This window comes from Neltuma alba, unplaced genomic scaffold, assembly GCF_004799145.2.
Source record: "Neltuma alba isolate B1F8T4 unplaced genomic scaffold, ASM479914v2 tig00001119_pilon, whole genome shotgun sequence".
Classification (NCBI taxonomy): Eukaryota; Viridiplantae; Streptophyta; class Magnoliopsida; order Fabales; family Fabaceae; genus Neltuma; species Neltuma alba.
In genome coordinates this window covers 17,283-25,539 of record NW_021632336.1, presented here as the reverse complement: position 1 = coordinate 25,539, position 8,257 = coordinate 17,283, and the positions used below count along the sequence as shown (strand labels likewise).

General features: G+C 34.4%; 1 long non-coding RNA gene across 1 annotated transcript; it reads right to left on the bottom strand.

Annotated features, from left to right (window-relative positions):
* Window positions 1–362: 362 nt before the first annotated feature.
* LOC114750749 (uncharacterized) lies at window positions 363–7,893 on the bottom strand. The gene is made up of 3 exons (XR_003740688.1): window positions 7,812–7,893; window positions 967–978; window positions 363–788 (listed from the first exon to the last, which is right to left on the bottom strand). It is a non-coding gene; the product is annotated as an uncharacterized LOC114750749 (long non-coding RNA).
* Between the last annotated feature and the right edge of the window lie 364 nt (window positions 7,894–8,257).

The following is an 8,257-nucleotide window of genomic DNA, read 5'->3' as shown; positions in this document are numbered from 1 at the left end:
TGGGTATTCCTGACTGCAAGATAAGACTTTTGGTGATTTGCATAATGGTTCTATGCTTTCTTTCTACCACCCCGTTCTGTTCAGGTGTGTAGGGGCATGAAGTTTGATGAACTATCCCCTTCTGTTGAAAATAAACCCTCAACTGATTATTGGTAAACTCAGTCCCATTATCACTTCTAATCCTCTTCACATTCACAGAAAATTGGGTTGAAATGTAACATCAGTTATCTCCAACCTGTTACTAACCTTTTTAAACTCCAAATTTAATAACACTAACCATGGTAGAAAAGAATCTTAGTATAATATTTGAAAAGGCTACCATGGTTATAAAAAGAAATTTAATTCGCCAAGAATGTTAATCATGATAGAAAAGACCTGAACTAATTATTCAAAATGTCTATCATGATTATAAGAGTTTTACTAAGCAAATTATATGAATACCGTAACTAATAATATTTCACAATAACTGGGCCTTGGGCTTTGCAAAGCCCAGCACATCACAATTCATCTCTAAGCCCATAATATGATATTTTCAGAATAAAATTTGTCCAAACCAACAATAGTCAACTACTTTCAAAAGTTATTGTGGGTTCACAGCTTACAGACCCAAGCAACCCAGCAACAAAAGTAACTAAGACCATAAGTCTCGATTAAATCAGAGTATGCAAAAAGAGCTATATGTGGCAATATACAATACTCATCACATGACTAAAAGGAGGCTATACAAGATAAACTTGATAGCTAAGCCTTTGCTGCCTTCCCTGACGGACCAGCCCTAGAGCTATTATCTGAAAATGTTAAACCACGGGGTGAGACAAAAGCCTCAGTAACCAACAATCCTACTCAATAAGCATACAAGTAAGTGCTTGAGAGGTGTCAAGTGGAACAGTTACTAAAATCATAACATTCACAATTGTCACATGGTTATATATATATACATATACATATCAAAATGCAATGTCTCACTCTCAATTCCACCTTATTTCCTCACACCTTATTTCCTCTGACTAAACCCATGGGCTAGTACTGTCCCATGTGACTGGTAGTTCAACATAATAAGCTCACTGATCAAGTGATGTGAATAGGCCAAAATCCACAGAGCACAAGATCAGACCATGGGTTCCCCCTCTAGTCCACTAGCGGAGTGTCATACGCCCTACAACACATGATAGGGCCAAAGGATCAACCAGTGTACATCTGGCGTCCTCCCACCTTATTACCTCTATAATATGTACAAAAATTCACCCCCTTGTTCTCCCTATAACATGTCTCCCACCAATCAACGTTCACCGTCCCCTCTCGTATTTATACTCATGAGAATAGTCATTTACCAGTAACATAATAACTTTCACATTTACCAAAATCGAGATTTCGAAATTTCAATAATCAACATCAATCCTCAAACCATTTCTCAATAAATTCTTGTTCCACATGACAAATTTATAAATTCACAATTTCATACTATTTTTCAATAACAAAGTATCTCAAGGCAATTTCAACAATGCTGCCTTTCATTGTTCAAATAATAATTCAATGGCATTTCAAGAATCTCATATAATTCGAAATCACTCACAAACATCATACAAGCATACATAACAAGTGGAAAGTGGTTACCTTTCACCAAGGCTATAAAAAGAATTACTACAAAGTCAACCCCGTGCTCAAACCGACAATCCAATAATCAATCTACACCATTAATATAACCACAAATTAATATAAGCTAATTAATTAAGCTTATATATATTAGTTAAATTCCTAGTTTAATTTAATTATCATTCTAAATTCTCACAACTCTTATAATCCAAAATTAAGTACTTTAGAACTAATTGGTAATTTTCTAACAAGCCAAATTATTTATTTACATCCCTCAACTTATTTACTTTAATAAAAAGAATTTTCTAAAATTTCTAAATATGAAATTAGTATATTCTAAATTCTAAAAATCTCATTTGAAATTTAAACCTCAAAACCGAACCATCAAAAATTCAATAGTGTCTCAAATATTTATATATATAAATAATCTAATCAAAATTTTAATGGCATATATATATTTTCATAAATAATGAACTTTAACTACAATAGTTATTTTAAAACCTCCAGTCACCCAATAAACAAAACTAAACCGATTAAAGTCTCAATAATATATCAAACAACTCAAATAAATTATTTAACTTAATTTTAATCGTATAAATATAATATATCTCATAAATAACATTTTTTTAATTAAAAATTAATTTTTAAATACTAAAATTAACAAATAGACAAATCTAAACCGGTAGAAATGATCTACTGTAATAGATCTACAATACTATGGTTAACATTCATCAAAACTAAATACTTTCTCCAAACTCTATACCAAAAATTTCCTCTAAGCAACACAAAATTACTATTGTCAGGTAGATCTGACTGAGTAGAACAATTTTCATGAAGGAAGTTTTGTAATTAGAAGTAATTTTACTTACCAAAATGATCTGTAATGATGGAGAAAGAAACGGGAGGAAGAGAGCGACGTCAGAAGCCAGAACGCGGAGAGAGAGAAGAAGAAGAGAAAAGAAAGACGGGAAGGTAAAAAGAAAACACTCGGGGTAAACTGAAGTTAAAGACCCTAGGTAAATGGAGAAAATAACAGTTTGGGACCCTTTTATTTTTTTTCTAATTTTTAAATATTTAAATCCTTAGAGTAAAATTTAAGATGTTACAATTCTCCCCACCTAAGGAATTTTGTCCCCAAAATTCAAACAACCATGTACAAAAATCAAAACAGAAACAACTCAAGGTGCTTACTAAAGAAACAAGTAAGGGTACTGTGACGCATCCGCTTTTCAGTCTCCCAAGTGGCATTAATGGAACTCATACCCTTCCAAATGACCTTAACATAGCGGATAGTCTTGTTCCTCAATTGTTTATCCTTAACGTCTAAAATCTATTCTAGTTCCGTTTTATAGATCAATTTTCTCATAACTCAACCGTTTCAGCTCAATAACATGAGATGAATCCGGATAATACTTCTTCAATTGCGATACATGAAACATGTCATGTAACCTCGAAAGATGTGGGGGCAGCACAATTTGACATACAATATGTAACATCCACAGGTCCCGGAGTGCAGCTGTAGCCAACCCAAGGTGTCTTTCGTAGATATTTTCCGTTTTGGTCCAACTGTAGCCACTTAGAAAACGCATCTACGAGGAAGAGGTATTCACACTCTTATAAGGCATACTTTGTTGTCCTCTCTAGCCGATGTGGGATTTCACACTAGGTCTAATCCGTCCTAAAATCTCATAAGGACCTATGAAGCGGGATATAAGCTTCCTAACCTTAATGGATCTACCAACACCTATAATAGGTGAAACTTTCAAAAATACAGGATCATCCAATTCAATTTTTAAAGGTATCCTCCAATGATTTGCATTACTCTTCTAGCGACCTTAGGCTGTCAACAATTTCTACTTAATAAGCTCACTCTTTCTAGTTATAATGTTTACTAATTAAATCTGAGCAAATAATTATTCTTTCACTTAATTCAATCCAACAAAGGGGAAATCTATGCTTTTTCTTGTATAACACCTCATACGATGCCATCTAAATGCTAGCATAGTAGCTATTGTTATAGGCAAATTCTGCTAACAATAGGTGACTGTCCCAACTATCCTTCAACTCAATAGCAAAAGTTCTTAACATGTCTTCAAGGGTTTAAATCATCCTCTCATTTTGTCCATCTGTCTGAGATGGTAGGCAGTAGTTGTACTTTAACTTAGTATCCATGTCTCCATGTAAAAACCTCTAAAAGTTCGATGTAAATCTGATATCTCGATCAGATATGATGGATTCTAGCATTCCATGAAGTCGAACTATTTCATCAATGTACAATTATGTCAACTGCTCCCAAGAGTAGGTGGCTCTAAGGGTAAGAAGTGTACCAACTTAATCAATCTACCAACAATCACACATATTACGTTATATCCAGCTGGTGTCCTTGACAAACTAGTAATGAAATCTATGAAAATGCTATCCCACTTTCTTTGAGGAATATCTAAATTTTAAAGTAGTCCTGGAGACTTTTGGTGTTTTATCTTGACTTTCTATCAAGTCAAACATTACATCACAAATTTTGTCACAATTCTTTTCATCTTCTACAACTAATAGTTTCTTTTTAAATCATTATACATCTTCATTATTCCTAGATTCATTGAAAAGTTACTATGATAAAACTCTTTTTTTTTTAAAAAAAAAAAATGTCCTTCTTAATCTCATCATCATTAGGGATGCAAGTTATCTTTTTTTTCTTCTTGTTTTTTTTTTTTTTAAAGATTCATTTTTCTCCAATATCATTGTCTGGCACATCCCTATTTTCTCATACGTCTCAAATACTCAATAATCATTCACCTTCCATTTGTGCTACCTTCAAATCCTTAAAGAATTTATATTCGACTGCAAAGAATCTGATGTCTTAGGCACCACTTATAGATCTCTCAACTCTACCGAACAATAGAACTCCTCTAACCTCATATGAAACACATACACTGTCTTCCTACTCAATGCATCAGTAACCACGATTGCTTTACTTGAGTGACACTTTAAGTTCAAAGTCATAGTCTTAAAGGATTTTCATCTATCTATACTGTCGTTGTCCAACTTTTCTAGTCTACTTGATAGTGTAGACTTTCATTATCACTAAAGAACAGAAATTAAGTACCTGAAGGATAACATCTCTAAATTTTTAAGAAAACTCTATTAATACAAGATCAACCCTCATATCTCACAATCCATGATAACTCCAAATATTTAACTGTCAATCTAATTTTGATTCCTGAATCAAAAGATATAATAATTATTTCCTCTACTTAAATAGCCCATTAAATCCATGAGTCAACCTTAATAATAATCATTCCTAACAATCCCCCATTTACATTTAGAACTATTGACCTCGAGCATACCAAATCCCAAAATATTCGGTCAAACAAATATAAACTAATCCTTAAACCTTATTTCAAAATATTATATTACCAATCTCCATAAAGCTTTTCTTCTAACAACAAACTATAACTTCAAATCATCAAAAACCTAAATCATAACAAAACTAAATTGACTAAACATTTTATATAAGCCAAGTAACTAACTTAAATCCATCAAAATTTTCATACTCCAAGACTGCTCCAAATGTTGAAAGATATAACTTCAAATCATTATTCATAATATCACTAATCCTCAATTAACCTTAATCAAGAATAATATCTCTTAATTTTCACATGAATCTAAAATTTGAACCACCACTATATGCCTTATAATTAAACAAATTAGGATACTATAGTAATCAATACACAACCTCAAGCTATTATCTTTTTTTTTTTCTTCACAACAACACCTAAGAACCGGAAGGAAAAACACTAAGCGTGATAAACTGGTAGATTCTCACTCTCCCCTTTCAACATTTCCAACTTGGTTGGTAATATTTCACATAGAGGACCTTTGAGATATGCTTTATTCCTTATTCTATCTCAAAAGAGGACTCCACCTCATGTCCTAGAAGTACACTTAACATTTCATCTAAAATTACATCCATAAATCCATTCAAAATATCCATTTGGTCACTTTTCAAATTGTTGTTGTCAATACATAATCGTATGTTGCAATCATCTTTTCTTATTAACAATACCAGTGAACCCTGTGATGTAACACTCAGTTGAATGAATTCCTTCACCTCAATCTATTCAATAATAAACTCTTTATCCCTAAGTGACAGAGAAGAATGTCACGCGTGGTGGCAAATTCCTTAAATACTCTTACGAGTAGACAACCACAATACGAAACCTATAAAAACCTCCATAGACATAGTATAAAAGGAGATCACAAACCTCTTACAATCGAGGATGACATCACTAGCTAACAACTAATCCACGCCCATAATCACATTGACGCCATTAAGCGGCAAACAGAACAAATCAATCATACACAAATTAAACTTTTAGTACACTTAACAGATAAAAAGGAATACCTAGCATCCGCATCAACAAGATAAAGATATCATGTCTTTGGAGTGAGTTGTACCTTTAATCAGATTAAGGGATTCCTCAGCCTCCTCTTGTGTCATCTTAAGGACATGTCCTGAAACAAAAGAATGATTGCTCTGAGGGATCTGTCTAGCCTCTGGGCAATTACGGACGATGTGCCCTAGCTTGTGACATCGATAACACTCCAAGCATTGTCCTAAATGCATATTTCCACATTTCTGACAGGGTCTACCATCACTAGATTGGGACAAAGAAAAACAATGATATGGGTTCTGGCTTCCCCCAGCGTGACTCTTCTTAAGGTGCTTTCTCTGAAAGTAACCCCATCGTGCAGATTCTTTTAAGCTCTTATAGCGTTTCTGAGTCTGCTTCATCTGTAAGTAACCCAATCGTGTAGATTCTTTTAGATTCTTATGGCTCTTATGAGTTTGCTTCCTCTGTAAATAACCATGTCGGGCAAGTTCTTTTTGGCTCTCAGTACTATTCCTCCGCGAGCTTCCTAAGTTCTGATTTACCCTCTTACCAACTCCTCCAGTAGGCCCCACATGAGTAGAGTGTTGTCCCTGAGCATCTCTCCACTCAGCCTTTTTGGTACTTACACCATCATAACTAGTCAACCTTTCTAAGTTTTCAATGCTCACAACCTCGTGTCCATTTCTATTAGGGCTTCTATTATTGTTGTTTGCATCTTCTTCTTTCTTCCTAGCCTTGTCCTCTTCAAATTTTCTTATCCGTTCGTCCTCTACGGTAATCCTCATCTTTATCATTTGTGTCAAAGGAGTCTCTCCACTTTGATGTTGAGATTGTTCAAGTGAAGGTGATGCCTGATTTTCAATACGATCAATCCTTCCAGAGCTTACCATCTCTCCCTGCCTAAAGATACAAGCCACCATAAAAGGTAAGCACCGCAACACAAAACAAACACTGCAACTAACAAGGAAGGATATGTATGAACCTTGTATATTGCCACTACATGTAATGCAACACAAGTTACAGAATCTTAAGCTCTGATACCAAAATTGTAACATCAGTTATCTCCAACCTGTTACTAACCTTTTTAAACTCCAAATTTAATAACACTAACCATGGTAGAAAAGAATCTTAGTATAATATTTGAAAAGGCTACCATGGTTATAAAAAGAAATTTAATTCGCCAAGAATGTTAATCATGATAGAAAAGACCTGAACTAATTATTCAAAATGTCTATCATGATTATAAGAGTTTTACTAAGCAAATTATATGAATACCGTAACTAATAATATTTCACAATAACTGGGCCTTGGGCTTTGCAAAGCCCAACACATCACAATTCATCTCTAAGCCCATAATATGATATTTTCAGAATAAAATTTGTCCAAACCAACAGTAGTCAACTACTTTCAAAAGTTATTGTGGGTTCACAGCTTACAGACCCAAGCAACCCAGCAACAAAAGTAACTAAGACCATAAGTCTCGATTAAATCAGAGTATGCAAAAAGAGCTATATGTGGCAATATACAATACTCATCACATGACTAAAAGGAGGCTATACAAGATAAACTTGATAGCTAAGCCTTTGCTGCCTTCCCTGACGGACCAGCCCTAGAGCTATTATCTGAAAATGTTAAACCACGGGGTGAGACAAAAGCCTCAGTAACCAACAATCCTACTCAATAAGCATACAAGTAAGTGCTTGAGAGGTGTCAAGTGGAACAGTTACTAAAATCATAACATTCACAATTGTCACATGGTTATATATATATACATATACATATCAAAATGCAATGTCTCACTCTCAATTCCACCTTATTTCCTCACACCTTATTTCCTCTGACTGAACCCATGGGCTAGTACTGTCCCATGTGACTGGTAGTTCAACATAATAAGCTCACTGATCAAGTGATGTGAATAGGCCAAAATCCACAGAGCACAAGATCAGACCATGGGTTCCCCCTCTAGTCCACTAGCGGAGTGTCATACGCCCTACAACACATGATAGGGCCAAAGGATCAACCAGTGTACATCTGGCGTCCTCCCACCTTATTACCTCTATAATATGTACAAAAATTCACCCCCTTGTTCTCCCTATAACATGTCTCCCACCAATCAACGTTCACCGTCCCCTCTCGTATTTATACTCATGAGAATAGTCATTTACCAGTAACATAATAACTTTCACATTTACCAAAATCGAGATTTCGAAATTTCAATAATCAACATCAATCCTCAAACCATTTCTCAATAAATTCTTGTTCCACATGACAAA